The following is a 19,919-nucleotide window of genomic DNA, read 5'->3' on the forward strand; positions in this document are numbered from 1 at the left end:
AAAAACAACTTGGATAAGAACTTCCCTTTCAATACTTTAGAGAAAGACATCCACAAGCTAAGGAATGAAGATAATATCCTTTTGCTTAGGGACTTCAATGTTAGAACTGCTACTAACCAAGCTATTATGTTAAGTAACAACTCTAACCATGACCCTTTGTGGGTTGATGAAGATGGTGACTTAGCTAATAGATTCAAGGGAAACTCTAAAGACATAACCGAGAACTTATTTGACACCAAGCTTCTCAATCTTTGTAGTTCCCAAGTCCTGATTATTTGTAATGGTATTAACAAATGGCATTCCTCCGGTCAGATAACCTATTTCCATGGGTTGGGCAGTAGTGTCGTAGATTATGTGATTTCTAACACCCATGTCCTCAACCGTATTGCAAACTTTGAGCTACTTAATGATTACGAGCATGCCCCTGACCACAGACCTTTGTCTTTAACCCTCAATCTTGTTATGCATACCAGCCACATACAGGAGACTGTTGAAAGCCAAAGACACACTCGTTTCAATAGAAGTAATGTAGACGTTTTCTTAAAGGATTTAAAAAGGGATTTAGGCTCCTTGTGTTATAATAAAAACATTGATCAAATTTATTACAATTTTACTACTACCCTTTCCATTACTATTAACAAGTTACTGAGGTTTCATATAAACAAAATAGTAGAACTTCCCACCCTTGGTATGTCAAGGACTATAACATTGCCATGAAAGCTATTAGAGACGCTCCTAACTAAATTGTAAAGCTCTGAAATATAAGTATATACAGAGGTCTCATCAAAAGGAAGAAGAGGTCATATATTAATAAGAGACAAGAGCATCTTCTTCACCTTTCTAAAGTTGCACCCAGAAATTTTAGCAAAATGTGCTTGTTCATAAAACAAAAGATAATCATTTGATCCCTTTAGAAATTTGGGACATCTATTTTAAGAAGTTGTATGTCTCTCCAGACACCATGGGTACCATCTTAAGTACTCTTATTAAGAAAGATATATTTTGTCTAGAAGACGTTGAGTCTCGGATTAATAAGCTGGCTAATGGGAAAGATAAATATATTGAAGGGTACCAAGATGAAATATTTAAAATGGGAAGGTATATCCTCATTCCTCATCTCCACAAGCTTCTCAATTTAGCAGTAAAGCATGGCTTCCCTAAGCCTTGGATGCAAAGCCTTATTGTGCCTATCTTTAAAAATGGGGACAAAAACATTCCCTCTAACTACAGGACCATTATGATTAGACACATCTTAGCCAAACTATATGGGCTCATTTTTGAAAAGAAGATTAGCCTTTGGCTTGAATTCCATGGTAAAAGAGCGAAAGGGTAGGTTGGTTTTAGGAGACATCACTCAACTATTAACCATCTTATAACTCTTAGGACCATTACTGAGGAATGTCGCAATAGTAAAATCAATCTCTTTTGTTGTTTTGTGGACTTTAGAAATGCTTTTGGCATTGTTCCTCAGGATGAACTTTGGAAAATACTTGAAGAGATACTGGTTCCTCCTGAGTTGAGGATTGTTGTGATTCACCTCAAAGAGATTGTTGTTTCCAAGCTTAAGACCAATAAAGGATGGTCTAAAGATATTAAATGCAATATCGTGGTTAAGCAAGGGTGTTCCCTATCACCTACCCTTTTTGGTATTTACGTCAATAAGCTGGAGGAGTGTATGAAAACTACGAGTTGCAAGGGCACCAAACTTGCTAGTATAATCATTACTCTTCTCCTTTATGTTGATGATATCGTTCTTCTTGCCAGAAGCCATGATGACCTAGACAAGAAGCTAAAACTCTTCATGATTACTGCTCCAAGATGGGTATGACAGTTAATACTGACAAAACTAAAGTCATGATAATTAAATCCAAAAATATCACCCATGGTAATTGCATCTATGATAACAATTTCTTAGAATAGGTTTATTCTTATAAATAGTATTGACATTTCTCATCAGCTCAACTAAAATTATAGCATTGAGAAAAGGATTATTGGAGGCTAGAAATCTTATTATGATCTTGAAAACAATGGTAAGTCGGTCGATCTTTGTATTTGGAGTAAAAAAAGGTTCATTTTTTAGACTCTCATCACCCATGTTTTCTTATACGGATGTGAATTTTGGGGTTGCAGTATATCTAGAGAGTCGTGAAGAAAGATTGAGATGATTCAAAAGAAATTCATAACCTACAACCTCAAGATCAAGGGAAATACTCCCTATCCTATCCTCTTGATCGAAGTTGGCCTTTCCCCCATTGAAAGCATGGCAATGTTTAGGTATCTGATGTATAAGAATAATATTTACAACATGGAATCTGAGAGGCTTTCCAAAATTTCTTTTAGTCAAAAACCCCACCTCTGCCTCAAGCATGGGTGGCATAAGGATGCCTAGTCTTGGCTCAACCACTAGGGGATAAAGGAGGAGATCATCTTGGGAAGCAAGGATAGTGTCAAAGATACTATTACCTCCAAATTTAAGGATAAATTATAGGATGATAAGGAGTTGGAGGGTAAAATGAAACTAAGATATTATAAGGAGGTGATCAACCCCACCCTTGATAACCAGGATTATCTTTCTGTTTTGACCAACACTGAGAAAAAATTAACATTGTTCATATAAGAATTAATTCTCATGGGCTTCAAAGTGAATTCAGGCAGTGGTCTACTTCCAAGACTCCTTGGGATGATATAATCTACCAACGTTGCGATACTAAGAAGGTGGAAGATGAAAATCACTTCCTCTTAGATTGTCCAACTCTTACTCACATCTACTCTCATTTCCCTAACACGCCACACTTACATTCTTCTTGACTTGTTAAGTGAGCCCAACTATAGTGATATATAATCTACCAACGTTGCGATACTAAGAAGGTGGAAGATGAAAATCACTTCCTCTTAGATTGTCTGGCTCTTACTCTCTACTCTCATTTCCCTAACACGCCACACTTCCATTCTTCTTGACTTGTTAAGTGATCCCATTCTTCTTCGTCGTCGTCGTCGTCGTCGTCGTCGTCGTCGTCGTCGTCGTCGTCGTCGTCGTCGTCGTCGTCGTCGTCGTCGTCGTCGTCAATTTAAATCAAATTTTAATTTAAAGTAGCAAAATAGTTTTACCACCACCACCACCACCACCACCACCACCACCACCACCACCACCACCACCACCACCACCACCACCACCACCACCACCACCACCACCACCACCACCACCACCACCACCACCACCACCACCACCACCACCACCACCACCACCACCACCACCACCACCACCACCACCACCACCACCACCACCACCACCACCACCACCATATTGATAGCCAAAAAAATTGGTGCTCAAACCCTTTGATATATTAACATTTATGAGTATGGCTATGGTGTAGTATATTAACATTTATGAGTATGGCTATGGTGTATGTTTGTTCATGGTGTGTATGCATTTAATGAAAGCACATCGCTCAGAGTACGTGTGAATGATGTGCTGTCAAACTTAGAGAAAGGTAGACAAATGTCATTTGTAAATGCATATTTGCTTAATATGTTCCAAATGTCCACACAAAACGTTTACATGTGTGATCTTAACGGCTTACACGCTATGTAACACTTAATCTCATAAAAACACTAACAAACAAGTGTAAGTCAAAGTCACGTGAACATGACCAAACATCAATGAATTTAAAATGTTTTTAGTGACTCATCCTATCTTTCTTTGGGACTCACGGTTAAATCAAATCAATTGCATTTGGCCATCTACTAGCTACGTTTTGGAGTGTTGTGGCATCCCATTTGACCGTTGTATTTGGATTTAGGATGATATTTATTTTATTTTTTCAATTAAAATGAGAAAAAATAATATTATGTTAATCAATGTCATACTATATATATATATATTAAAGAGAAAGTGATGTTTTAGTAAATTATAATTTGAAATGATTTATAAGTAGTAGCATGGTTATGATTTGTTTATTTTTGTTAAGAGAGATGTTTATGGTGGAAGTGATTCATAAATTATTATGGATATTTTACTTTGTAGTTTATCATAATAAGTTTATTAAAATATATTTGAAAATCTAAAATTGTAATGAGGGTTAATTTTTTTTTAGATTTTTCGATTTTTTTAAAAAGAAAAAAAATTCCCTAAGGCATCCCATGTAAGATCCTCCTCCATTCCTCCTTGTACCCCATATTCAATATTCAAAGGTGAAGGTGGAGTGTATCCAAAACAAGTTTCAAATGTGGACTTACAATAAAAATACATACTACTCTATTATAAGAGTGATGTATATATACCATATTTTCATCCCAAGTATTTAGATGATTTTGATTGTAACCACTCAAAACCTATACCAAAGTTTTATTAATTGCTTTTGTTTTCCCATCTATCTATAGATGAAATGTTGTAGACCTCTTTAACTTCGTGTCCATCTTCTTCCATAATTTATTCTAAAATTCACTTAGATATATTGTATCCATGTCTGATAATATGCTTCTTGGTATCCCAAAGGGCACCAAAACACATCCAAAGAACAATTTCATTGCTTCTTACTCATTGATGGTCTTTTTAATGAGCATTGGAACACACATCTTCTTGAACTTGTTAACTACCATGGACATGTAGTCATGCCCCTTCCTAGTTGTTGGTAAACCTACCACAAATTCCATGGAATTTTTTTCCAAGGAAAACTACGTACATAAAAGGGATGATATAGACCTTATTTCATGTTGCTAGGATTGCTAGTATAATAAATCATACATCCTCTTATGAACCTAGCTACCTCTTCTTGCACCTTGGGCCAATAGACATACCTTTGCAAGTCATCCATTGTTTTTCGTACACCAAAGTGCCTTACAACCTTAGAGTTGTGAACCTCTTTGATCAACTATAGTTGCTCACCTTTAATAACACATAATGCATCTAACCTACAGAGTAACCCATTATAGAGATGGTAGTCAACTATGTTGTCACCATCGTGCACACGTCTTTGGTTCTGCAACTGCTAAAACACTTCCTTGAAGTCCTCATCCTATGTATATGCCTCTCTATATGCATCATAGATGAAAGGTTTGATGTGCATAAGATTTCACAAAGTTGTGATATTTGATGTGGGTGGCCTTGAAATCATGTCAGCCGACTTGTTTGTGCTTCCCTTCTTGTACTTTATCACTAAATGAAACTATTATAAAAACCCAATCCACTTTTAATGCATGGTCAATAGTAGCTTACTCTAGGCCTAAACGTACTATAATGGTTGGTGATCTATGTCGATTGTTGTCTTCTTTTTTATCAGATAGGGTTTACACTTCTTCATACCTTGCACCAGGGAATAAAGCTCATTGTTGTAGGTAGGGTATTTAAGAACCAAACCATGAAATACTTTAGAATGGTACCATACATGCCTTCCTCCTTGCATCAAAATTTCTCTCAAAACATACCCACTTGCATTTTTATCCACTTCGAAGGGTTACTGCAAGTTGGGCAATGCTAGAATTGGTGCTTGACTGATCTTGTTCTTTAACTCCTCAAAGACCATCTACTAGCCCTTCTCCCACTAGAAACTTTAACCACTTGCTATTATCGTGTGGAATGTGCTACTACCACTGAAAACAAGGCTATGAATTTCCTTAGGTACTATGTTTCCCCAATAAAAATATTGACCTTAAAAACATTAGTACATATTAGCCACTTCATGATGGACTCCATATTGGTAGGATATATCTTCATCTCTCCTCTACCTATTACATATCCCAAATACACCAAAGACTAGTGCATACTCACACTTCTTAAGATTTTCTAGCAGTTGGTGCTTCTTTAATGTCTCTAGAACTTGCATTAAATTTTAGATGTGCTCCTCCTATGTAGCATTATATATCAATATATCATCCAAATAAAAAATGAAATTTGAATCTGTAAAGGGGCACAATATATCATGCATTAACCTCATGAATGTAGTTGGTGCATTGCATAGCATAAATGGCATGACTAAATACTCATACAAATATTTCCTAGTTTTGAAATCATTCTTCCATATATCTTCTTCTCAGGCCCAAACCTGGTGATATCTTAACTCAAAGTCCAACTTGGTGAAGTATTTTTCTTGCTCCAAATACTCTGGAAGCTCATCTATCCTGCGAAGGGGGTACCTATTGTTGAGTGTAATTTTGTTTAACACCCTGTAATCAATACACATCAGCCAAGTCCCGTCATTCTTTGGAACAATGATGATGGGTGACCCATAGGGTGAGGTAATTGGTCGAGTGACACCTTGTTGTAGTATTTATTGCAACTACTTATTCACCTTGTTTCCTCTATAACAAACTTCTTCTATGGCCCAATTTTTAGCAATGAAGAGTCCAACAATAGCTTGATCTCATGCTCCAATTCACTCTTGGGTGGTAGGACTTCAGGGTTCTAGAACACACCCATATACACATATAACAATTCTTCCAATTGTTGTGTATATTCCTTAATCCATCCCTCCAAGGATGACTTAGCTATCATGGACACCTCTACAGAATAATTTTCTCTTAAGAAAAAAAAAAATCTTGCTATAATTGATCAACTCATTGTCTTGGCTAGAACTTACCAGCGAGATCTTCAACATGCCCTTGTGTACATTGATGATGAAGGATTTTATTTCCTTGACGAGATAGTATTGTTTCACTCTCTGCATGAATATTTCATCTTTCATGTTCATATAGGGACTCCCAAATACAATACCATATGCATCTATTGAAACTGCATCCAATTCTACTTCATGAATAAAGTCAGCATTGATAGAAATTTGATTCTACACTATTTGGTTACCCTTATCTATACCTCCTTATTGACCCATACCAATGTATATGGGATAGGATGGTCATGAGTCTTTATTCCTAGTTTCTTAACCGAATGTATTACTATGAGATTTTCTTGTGATCCTAAGTCAAATAAATCATTAATTTTCATCTCCATAACTTATTTCCTTACATGGGAGATATTTTTCATCTCCTTATCTTCTTGATGTTAAAGGCTACTCAAATTCACCCCCTTCTGCACTAATGTATAGATAATCTTCTCATACAAATTTGATTTTATTTCCACCTGGTTGCTCAAATCTGTGGCCATGATATATGTCTTCTTATCATCTTTAATTTTTTTCTTTGAGTTAAATTTTGCATGCAACTTTTGACGCTTCTCCTTTATATTACCATTAATGTTACAGTGGTTACAATGATTACAAGGATCTTTGCACTAATGTGTTATTGTTTTTGTGTTTTTTTCTCTCCCCCTTTCCACTTCTTCTTCCCCACCTTGGAGGCTTTATAGTTCTCCTTATGATTTGACCCACTCAATTGCCCTTTCTTCTAGTATATGTTCTCCAACTACAGTGTTTGTGCATAAGCCTCATCCATCGTTTTGGGTTTAAACAACATCACTTTCTTTCAAAAATGGTTTTTTAAACCCCTAGATACATCAAGGGTACATTTTGGGTTCTTTGGGGAGATAACCAACATTTTGGCCATCTTTCTCAATTATGTGGTGTACTCTTGGACACTCTACCCCTGCTTCTACCTGAAGTAATACCACTAGATCCATTGGGATTATACATACCAAATAGGGTAAAAATGGGACTTTATGAGAGTTATGAAATCCTCCTACTTAGTCACTAGAGGATCTCCCTCTAGTCTCAGGTATTTTGTGTGATTTTTCCACTAGGTCAGGGCATGGTCCTCTAGTGTTAGACATGCACATGAAATTTTATGTTCTTTCTCTATACATTTAACACTAAGATAAAATTCTTCTAGTTGCAACTAGTAATTCAACTCAAATCCTCAACCTCACATTATTATGGCTTGATTTCAACCTTCGCTTCCATATTGAACAAGGAATATGCATGGTTTATAACATTGAAGTTGGGTTAATCCTTCTGTTCCTTTTTACACTCCCTCTATGGTTCTTATGGATATCTTGATCTCCCCTCTAATTTGTCTCTGCCTTGGAACCTTCATCTTATATAAGTATCTTGAGCTTATTGGTTATGGGTACCATAAGGGGACTCACATTATGGTTTATATTTGTGACTTGTGCTTCCAACTATGTAAACCTCTCCTTTATGGGATCATTAGGGTTATTAATAGATTCGTCGGTCATGGTTAGGTTTTATGAATTTTAGCTTAATTGATTTGGATATCTTACAACTTCCAAAAAATTACCCATAAAAACCTCCTCTAATATCAATGTTATTCATAAATTTCCATGGATATTCCATTGGACACTTCCTCACAACAAATCTATTAAAATATTTCTGAGTTTAGGCTTTTGTGATTCAAAATACTTTGATTTAGTTCTTTTGAATCCATCACATTGAGTAATTTGGGTTGACATTTTGAATCAACAAATTTGGTTAATAATTAGAAAAAAAATGAGATATATGATCAAATACACGTGAATAAATAGCATAGAGATGCAAGAGAAATGGATAAACCCAAAAAATTCAAGAACCACAAAAAATGGTTCAAATACCAAAATTGAGTATTAAAAAGATTCAATATCAAGCAACCAACGTCAAAAGGAAATCTCAAATCATGTATAATTAATTAGTAAACCCTAAAAATAATAAATATAAAACATATAATCATAAGGTATAGTTAATATTGAGGTCCAAGAACTAGGCTAAAGACCCATACATATATTTGAAATCTAAAGTCTACACTATGAGGATTAGTTTCTCCTTATATTTTTGGATTTGTTAATTATTTTTTATTGTGTATGCATGTGAGCTATAACTATGCATAAAATAAAGAATAGATATAAAAACCATTAATAAACCACAATAACACAAGATATTTCTTAGGAAACCCTTTCAAGAGAAAACTTGTATGGGAGGTGAGGTTTCTCTACTCTCTTTTTTTTTTTAATGGAAATAGATACAAGTAAAAAGGAGTGAGACATGTGGCACACATGCTATTACAATATACAAAACCTCTTTGTTTTCTCTCTCTATCCAATCTAATATACTTTGTGTATCTATGGAACAAAATGCACTAGAATAGAATGGAACAACTTTTCCTCCTAGTGGCCCAGTTATAACATAGCATGATAACATACTAGTGGTTAACTTTGAGTCCTTTGACCCTTAACTAGAGTTACAATAATGACTCTTCTAGAGCCTTCTTCATAGTACCCACATGGTTAGCTCATTTCCCATGAGTAACAAGGGTTTACATGGCATCCTCTCGAAATATGGTGGTCAATTTTGATAGGTCCAGTTCAGGGAGGCATAACATTCTCATACATGCTCCAAATGAGGTGATTCCTATACTATTAGAAAGGTATCGATGTTTATATTATAGATTATAGACCCATAGAAAGGTCGGGACCACAAAAAGTGTTCATTTAAGGCCTCAAAAGGGTTCATGAAGTTTTTAATCATAAATTTTCCAAAATAGGACAGTTAGTAAAAATGACCCTAAAAGCTTATTTTCACTCTAAAATCATTAACATCGATGGAGAATAATATATTGTTCCAATATAGATTAGGATTATAAATTATTTCTTTGCAAAATTTGTTGTTGTATAAGAACTAAATTGCTTACACCACCTTCATGAAGAGTAATGTGATGAAAAATTGCAATATACCCTATAGGTTTATTACCCTCCACCAAAGCATTAACTACCATGTATACATGACAAGGATAGATAAATATAACATATTCCTAGAGTGAGGTTATTTCTATAGACTGTAATATTCTAACGCAGGCGGAAACAATGGCTTAAGAAACCCCAACAATCACCCTGTGGTTCCCCTTTTCTTTACAACTCTACATTTTCTCTTATAACCGGATTGCCTTTTGAAAATGACCAAAACAACGCCTTGTGCCCTTTATAAACAGAAATGTTCGTGATTCACCAGAGATCGCGATCTAAATGAATCGATGGTTCAGATTAAATCGTGTCATCACAAATCGCAAGTCGCAAGTCACAAATCGTTGATGTAATGCTCTCCCTTTTAAAAAGTCCTGATGCAATTTATTGCGCCGATCGTTTTTGGCAATCATTGCTTCCCCTGGCTTAAGGCCTTGTCGCTCCCACTCAATGCTCCAATGCGATATAGAAAAAGTCGCTAATCGCAACTCGTGAAGACTTGAGGTCCGCCTTTCACTTAAATGAACTTGCGATGTGATATGTAATTGTTCGTGGACTTGACAAAGTTACAAAAGTCTCGTGTATAACATTTCAAGACTAGATTTCGGATCCGATCGGTGTTTTGCTCCAATTCTTAGTGTAAAACGGATTTTCTCCTGCAGGACCAAAACCATGTCAATTAACTCCGTCAATCCAATATCATTGATCCAACTGCTGGGATTAAATCAACAACAAACAATGATGTCTATAGAAAAGGCTACGATTTCGACTAACTCCTTGTTTTTTTATTACGAAGCATGAAAATAGTGAATCATCACTCTATTCTGAATACAAATAAAACGAAAGCATAACAAGGAATTCTGCAGGCTTGATAACTAATTATACACACAACATCATTTATTCACAATAAAATAATTACAGAGTCTCAGCCTTGGCCCGATTACACAAATAAAATATCTTTGTTTCAAAATACTATCCACACGCTACTCTTTCTCTCGCTCCTTCTTTTTATCAATCGAATATCACTCTATTCTATGCCTAACAACTCAATACCTATTTTTAATCAATCTAACAGCAAATCTTTAATTCCTAGCTCTACCACACACCTATGCTAACAACTCATCTTTGAACCTAAAATAAGACAATTTCTAACTATTACAATAATTAAATACAATTCATTTCTTGAGAGATCCAACCCTCTCAGTAAAACTGACTTTTGACCAATCAGGTTAATGAAATTCAAGTTGTTTGGCCACAACATGTGAACAAACTTTCACATTGCTAGCTAAGTTTGGATGCTCCTGCATCAAACTCCCGGGGAAGAAAAGAATCATCCCAAAAACTTCCAGTACTTACTCCATACTTCTGTAATTCTGCTGTTGTCAACCAACTAGCATCCTCTACTGGTTGTCCTTTCCATTTGACTAGATATTGGAAATAAGTCTGTCCTCTGGTTCTTTTGGATACTCTTTTCTCCAAAACAACTTCCACTTCTTTCTTAGTTGTCTTTGGCATTTTTTCTTCCCAGTTCACAGTTTGAACTTCATCTCCTGTAGTTTCCTCATGTATCTCTTTCTTTGCTTCTTTGTATGGATACAAATCTGCAACATTGAAGATAGGTGATTTTCCAATCCCTTCTGGAAACTCAATTTCATATGCATTAGCTGAAAACTTTCTTACAATTCTACATGGTCCTATCTTTTTCATTTTTAGTTTATTGTAAGTCTTAGTAGGAAATCTTTCTTTTATAAAATATACCATTACTAAATCCCCCACTTGGAATTCTTTTCCTCTTCTTTTCATATCTACCCTCTGTTTGTATTTTCCACTACTTTCTTGCAGTCTGCTTTTGATATCTTCTTGTAGTCTCTGCATCTGCTCCACAAACTCTTCAACTTTTGCACTTCTTGTCTCCTGTTTACCCAAATTTCTAAGCTCATACACACCTCTTGGATTCATTCCAAAAACAATCTGAAACGGACTCATCCCAGTACTTCGGTTTGGAGTATCATTATAAGAAAATTTAGCCTGAGCTAGTGCTAAATCCCACTGCTTAGGATTTTGATACACTAAACTTCTGAATATGTTTCCCAAGCTCTTGTTTACTACCTCGGTTTTTCCATCTGTTTGAGGATGGTATGCTGAATTAAAACTGAGGTTAGCTCCCAGTTTCTTCCAAAGAGTTCTCCAAAAATTCCATGCAATGAAATGTGCCATCTTGGAAAATCTATCTACTACAACATAAATGGAATCATTCCCTCTTTGGGTTTTAGGTAAGCCCAAAACAAAATCCATGCTAATTGCATCCCATGGTCGGTTTGGTATTGGCAATGGCTGGTACAATCCTATATTCTGGCTTTTCCCTTTAGCATGCTGACATATCCTGCACTTCTCAACAAATTTATTAACATCAGTCTGAATTTTTGGCCAATAATAAAAAGCATTCACCTCAGCAAAGGTTTTATCTTGTCCAAAGTGACCAGATAATCCTCCACTATGTTTCTCCTTTATTATGTTTTCTCTCATAGAAAATTTGGGAATACACAACATGTTGCTTTTAAACAATAAGCCTCTTTGAATGAGATAATCCAACCACTAACTTCTGTTATGAACTATTGGATTCTGAACTATTGTATAGATATCTTTGAAATCTGCATCATCTTTGTACATTTCAATCATTTCCTCAAATCCTACAACACCCACTTTGAATTCTTGCACAATAAAACTTACCCTACTCAATGCATCAACGACTTTATTTGACTTACCACTCTTGTGTTTTATCACAAAAGTAAAGCTTTGCAAAAATTCTACCCACTTGGCATGTTTCTGGTTCAACTTTGGCTGGTTATTGATGAACTGTAAGGCATGATTGTCCAAATACAATATGAATTCCTTTGGCAGCAAATAATGTCTCCATTTTTTCAAGGCTTGTACAATAGCATAAAATTATTTATCATAAGAAGAATACTTCTTCTTAGCTTCATTTAGTTTCTCACTAAAGTATGCTATTGGTCTCTGTTCCTGACTCAAAACTGCTCCAATTGCAACTCCACTAGCATCTGTTTCAACTTGAAATACCTTTTCAAAATCATGTGAAGCCAAAACTAGTTTCTCTGTGATTTTCTCCTTTAGAAATTTAAAATTCATGTCTACTACTTCTGTCGTCGTCGTCGTCGTCGTCGTCGTCGTCGTCGTCAATTTAAATCAAATTTTAATTTAAAGTAGCAAAATAGTTTTTCCACCACCACCACCACCACCACCACCACCACCACCACCACCACCACCACCACCACCACCACCACCACCACCACCACCACCACCACCACCACCACCACCACCACCACCACCACCACCACCACCACCACCACCACCACCACCACCACCACCACCACCACCACCACCACCACCACCACCACCACCACCACCACCACCACCACCACCACCACCACCACCACCACCACCACCACCACCACCACCACCACCACCACCACCACCATATTGATAGCCAAAAAAATTGGTGCTCAAACCCTTTGATATATTAACATTTATGAGTATGGCTATGGTGTAGTATATTAACATTTATGAGTATGGCTATGGTGTATGTTTGTTCATGGTGTGTATGCATTTAATGAAAGCACATCGCTCAGAGTACGTGTGAATGATGTGCTGTCAAACTTAGAGAAAGGTAGACAAATGTCATTTGTAAATGCATATTTGCTTAATATGTTCCAAATGTCCACACAAAACGTTTACATGTGTGATCTTAACGGCTTACACGCTATGTAACACTTAATCTCATAAAAACACTAACAAACAAGTGTAAGTCAAAGTCACGTGAACATGACCAAACATCAATGAATTTAAAATGTTTTTAGTGACTCATCCTATCTTTCTTTGGGACTCACGGTTAAATCAAATCAATTGCATTTGGCCATCTACTAGCTACGTTTTGGAGTGTTGTGGCATCCCATTTGACCGTTGTATTTGGATTTAGGATGATATTTATTTTATTTTTTCAATTAAAATGAGAAAAAATAATATTATGTTAATCAATGTCATACTATATATATATATATTAAAGAGAAAGTGATGTTTTAGTAAATTATAATTTGAAATGATTTATAAGTAGTAGCATGGTTATGATTTGTTTATTTTTGTTAAGAGAGATGTTTATGGTGGAAGTGATTCATAAATTATTATGGATATTTTACTTTGTAGTTTATCATAATAAGTTTATTAAAATATATTTGAAAATCTAAAATTGTAATGAGGGTTAATTTTTTTTTAGATTTTTCGATTTTTTTAAAAAAGAAAAAAAATTCCCTAAGGCATCCCATGTAAGATCCTCCTCCATTCCTCCTTGTACCCCATATTCAATATTCAAAGGTGAAGGTGGAGTGTATCCAAAACAAGTTTCAAATGTGGACTTACAATAAAAATACATACTACTCTATTATAAGAGTGATGTATATATACCATATTTTCATCCCAAGTATTTAGATGATTTTGATTGTAACCACTCAAAACCTATACCAAAGTTTTATTAATTGCTTTTGTTTTCCCATCTATCTATAGATGAAATGTTGTAGACCTCTTTAACTTCGTGTCCATCTTCTTCCATAATTTATTCTAAAATTCACTTAGATATATTGTATCCATGTCTGATAATATGCTTCTTGGTATCCCAAAGGGCACCAAAACACATCCAAAGAACAATTTCATTGCTTCTTACTCATTGATGGTCTTTTTAATGAGCATTGGAACACACATCTTCTTGAACTTGTTAACTACCATGGACATGTAGTCATGCCCCTTCCTAGTTGTTGGTAAACCTACCACAAATTCCATGGAATTTTTTTCCAAGGAAAACTACGTACATAAAAGGGATGATATAGACCTTATTTCATGTTGCTAGGATTGCTAGTATAATAAATCATACATCCTCTTATGAACCTAGCTACCTCTTCTTGCACCTTGGGCCAATAGACATACCTTTGCAAGTCATCCATTGTTTTTCGTACACCAAAGTGCCTTACAACCTTAGAGTTGTGAACCTCTTTGATCAACTATAGTTGCTCACCTTTAATAACACATAATGCATCTAACCTACAGAGTAACCCATTATAGAGATGGTAGTCAACTATGTTGTCACCATCGTGCACACGTCTTTGGTTCTGCAACTGCTAAAACACTTCCTTGAAGTCCTCATCCTATGTATATGCCTCTCTATATGCATCATAGATGAAAGGTTTGATGTGCATAAGATTTCACAAAGTTGTGATATTTGATGTGGGTGGCCTTGAAATCATGTCAGCCGACTTGTTTGTGCTTCCCTTCTTGTACTTTATCACTAAATGAAACTATTATAAAAACCCAATCCACTTTTAATGCATGGTCAATAGTAGCTTACTCTAGGCCTAAACGTACTATAATGGTTGGTGATCTATGTCGATTGTTGTCTTCTTTTTTATCAGATAGGGTTTACACTTCTTCATACCTTGCACCAGGGAATAAAGCTCATTGTTGTAGGTAGGGTATTTAAGAACCAAACCATGAAATACTTTAGAATGGTACCATACATGCCTTCCTCCTTGCATCAAAATTTCTCTCAAAACATACCCACTTGCATTTTTATCCACTTCGAAGGGTTACTGCAAGTTGGGCAATGCTAGAATTGGTGCTTGACTGATCTTGTTCTTTAACTCCTCAAAGACCATCTACTAGCCCTTCTCCCACTAGAAACTTTAACCACTTGCTATTATCGTGTGGAATGTGCTACTACCACTGAAAACAAGGCTATGAATTTCCTTAGGTACTATGTTTCCCCAATAAAAATATTGACCTTAAAAACATTAGTACATATTAGCCACTTCATGATGGACTCCATATTGGTAGGATATATCTTCATCTCTCCTCTACCTATTACATATCCCAAATACACCAAAGACTAGTGCATACTCACACTTCTTAAGATTTTCTAGCAGTTGGTGCTTCTTTAATGTCTCTAGAACTTGCATTAAATTTTAGATGTGCTCCTCCTATGTAGCATTATATATCAATATATCATCCAAATAAAAAATGAAATTTGAATCTGTAAAGGGGCACAATATATCATGCATTAACCTCATGAATGTAGTTGGTGCATTGCATAGCATAAATGGCATGACTAAATACTCATACAAATATTTCCTAGTTTTGAAATCATTCTTCCATATATCTTCTTCTCAGGCCCAAACCTGGTGATATCTTAACTCAAAGTCCAACTTGGTGAAGTATTTTTCTTGCTCCAAATACTCTGGAAGCTCATCTATCCTGCGAAGGGGGTACCTATTGTTGAGTGTAATTTTGTTTAACACCCTGTAATCAATACACATCAGCCAAGTCCCGTCATTCTTTGGAACAATGATGATGGGTGACCCATAGGGTGAGGTAATTGGTCGAGTGACACCTTGTTGTAGTATTTATTGCAACTACTTATTCACCTTGTTTCCTCTATAACAAACTTCTTCTATGGCCCAATTTTTAGCAATGAAGAGTCCAACAATAGCTTGATCTCATGCTCCAATTCACTCTTGGGTGGTAGGACTTCAGGGTTCTAGAACACACCCATATACACATATAACAATTCTTCCAATTGTTGTGTATATTCCTTAATCCATCCCTCCAAGGATGACTTAGCTATCATGGACACCTCTACAGAATAATTTTCTCTTAAGAAAAAAAAAAATCTTGCTATAATTGATCAACTCATTGTCTTGGCTAGAACTTACCAGCGAGATCTTCAACATGCCCTTGTGTACATTGATGATGAAGGATTTTATTTCCTTGACGAGATAGTATTGTTTCACTCTCTGCATGAATATTTCATCTTTCATGTTCATATAGGGACTCCCAAATACAATACCATATGCATCTATTGAAACTGCATCCAATTCTACTTCATGAATAAAGTCAGCATTGATAGAAATTTGATTCTACACTATTTGGTTACCCTTATCTATACCTCCTTATTGACCCATACCAATGTATATGGGATAGGATGGTCATGAGTCTTTATTCCTAGTTTCTTAACCGAATGTATTACTATGAGATTTTCTTGTGATCCTAAGTCAAATAAATCATTAATTTTCATCTCCATAACTTATTTCCTTACATGGGAGATATTTTTCATCTCCTTATCTTCTTGATGTTAAAGGCTACTCAAATTCACCCCCTTCTGCACTAATGTATAGATAATCTTCTCATACAAATTTGATTTTATTTCCACCTGGTTGCTCAAATCTGTGGCCATGATATATGTCTTCTTATCATCTTTAATTTTTTTCTTTGAGTTAAATTTTGCATGCAACTTTTGACGCTTCTCCTTTATATTACCATTAATGTTACAGTGGTTACAATGATTACAAGGATCTTTGCACTAATGTGTTATTGTTTTTGTGTTTTTTTCTCTCCCCCTTTCCACTTCTTCTTCCCCACCTTGGAGGCTTTATAGTTCTCCTTATGATTTGACCCACTCAATTGCCCTTTCTTCTAGTATATGTTCTCCAACTACAGTGTTTGTGCATAAGCCTCATCCATCGTTTTGGGTTTAAACAACATCACTTTCTTTCAAAAATGGTTTTTTAAACCCCTAGATACATCAAGGGTACATTTTGGGTTCTTTGGGGAGATAACCAACATTTTGGCCATCTTTCTCAATTATGTGGTGTACTCTTGGACACTCTACCCCTGCTTCTACCTGAAGTAATACCACTAGATCCATTGGGATTATACATACCAAATAGGGTAAAAATGGGACTTTATGAGAGTTATGAAATCCTCCTACTTAGTCACTAGAGGATCTCCCTCTAGTCTCAGGTATTTTGTGTGATTTTTCCACTAGGTCAGGGCATGGTCCTCTAGTGTTAGACATGCACATGAAATTTTATGTTCTTTCTCTATACATTTAACACTAAGATAAAATTCTTCTAGTTGCAACTAGTAATTCAACTCAAATCCTCAACCTCACATTATTATGGCTTGATTTCAACCTTCGCTTCCATATTGAACAAGGAATATGCATGGTTTATAACATTGAAGTTGGGTTAATCCTTCTGTTCCTTTTTACACTCCCTCTATGGTTCTTATGGATATCTTGATCTCCCCTCTAATTTGTCTCTGCCTTGGAACCTTCATCTTATATAAGTATCTTGAGCTTATTGGTTATGGGTACCATAAGGGGACTCACATTATGGTTTATATTTGTGACTTGTGCTTCCAACTATGTAAACCTCTCCTTTATGGGATCATTAGGGTTATTAATAGATTCGTCGGTCATGGTTAGGTTTTATGAATTTTAGCTTAATTGATTTGGATATCTTACAACTTCCAAAAAATTACCCATAAAAACCTCCTCTAATATCAATGTTATTCATAAATTTCCATGGATATTCCATTGGACACTTCCTCACAACAAATCTATTAAAATATTTCTGAGTTTAGGCTTTTGTGATTCAAAATACTTTGATTTAGTTCTTTTGAATCCATCACATTGAGTAATTTGGGTTGACATTTTGAATCAACAAATTTGGTTAATAATTAGAAAAAAAATGAGATATATGATCAAATACACGTGAATAAATAGCATAGAGATGCAAGAGAAATGGATAAACCCAAAAAATTCAAGAACCACAAAAAATGGTTCAAATACCAAAATTGAGTATTAAAAAGATTCAATATCAAGCAACCAACGTCAAAAGGAAATCTCAAATCATGTATAATTAATTAGTAAACCCTAAAAATAATAAATATAAAACATATAATCATAAGGTATAGTTAATATTGAGGTCCAAGAACTAGGCTAAAGACCCATACATATATTTGAAATCTAAAGTCTACACTATGAGGATTAGTTTCTCCTTATATTTTTGGATTTGTTAATTATTTTTTATTGTGTATGCATGTGAGCTATAACTATGCATAAAATAAAGAATAGATATAAAAACCATTAATAAACCACAATAACACAAGATATTTCTTAGGAAACCCTTTCAAGAGAAAACTTGTATGGGAGGTGAGGTTTCTCTACTCTCTTTTTTTTTTAATGGAAATAGATACAAGTAAAAAGGAGTGAGACATGTGGCACACATGCTATTACAATATACAAAACCTCTTTGTTTTCTCTCTCTATCCAATCTAATATACTTTGTGTATCTATGGAACAAAATGCACTAGAATAGAATGGAACAACTTTTCCTCCTAGTGGCCCAGTTATAACATAGCATGATAACATACTAGTGGTTAACTTTGAGTCCTTTGACCCTTAACTAGAGTTACAATAATGACTCTTCTAGAGCCTTCTTCATAGTACCCACATGGTTAGCTCATTTCCCATGAGTAACAAGGGTTTACATGGCATCCTCTCGAAATATGGTGGTCAATTTTGATAGGTCCAGTTCAGGGAGGCATAACATTCTCATACATGCTCCAAATGAGGTGATTCCTATACTATTAGAAAGGTATCGATGTTTATATTATAGATTATAGACCCATAGAAAGGTCGGGACCACAAAAAGTGTTCATTTAAGGCCTCAAAAGGGTTCATGAAGTTTTTAATCATAAATTTTCCAAAATAGGACAGTTAGTAAAAATGACCCTAAAAGCTTATTTTCACTCTAAAATCATTAACATCGATGGAGAATAATATATTGTTCCAATATAGATTAGGATTATAAATTATTTCTTTGCAAAATTTGTTGTTGTATAAGAACTAAATTGCTTACACCACCTTCATGAAGAGTAATGTGATGAAAAATTGCAATATACCCTATAGGTTTATTACCCTCCACCAAAGCATTAACTACCATGTATACATGACAAGGATAGATAAATATAACATATTCCTAGAGTGAGGTTATTTCTATAGACTGTAATATTCTAACGCAGGTGGAAACAATGGCTTAAGAAACCCCAACAATCACCCTGTGGTTCCCCTTTTCTTTACAACTCTACATTTTCTCTTATAACCGGATTGCCTTTTGAAAATGACCAAAACAACGCCTTGTGCCCTTTATAAACAGAAATGTTCGTGATTCACCAGAGATCGCGATCTAAATGAATCGATGGTTCAGATTAAATCGTGTCATCACAAATCGCAAGTCGCAAGTCACAAATCGTTGATGTAATGCTCTCCCTTTTAAAAAGTCCTGATGCAATTTATTGCGCCGATCGTTTTTGGCAATCATTGCTTCCCCTGGCTTAAGGCCTTGTCGCTCCCACTCAATGCTCCAATGCGATATAGAAAAAGTCGCTAATCGCAACTCGT

The sequence above is a fragment of the Pinus tabuliformis genome, chromosome 1_2 (genome assembly GCF_031772625.1).
Source record: "Pinus tabuliformis cultivar Carrire ecotype Pingquan chromosome 1_2, CPIR1, whole genome shotgun sequence".
In the NCBI taxonomy this organism is placed as follows: Eukaryota; Viridiplantae; Streptophyta; class Pinopsida; order Pinales; family Pinaceae; genus Pinus; species Pinus tabuliformis.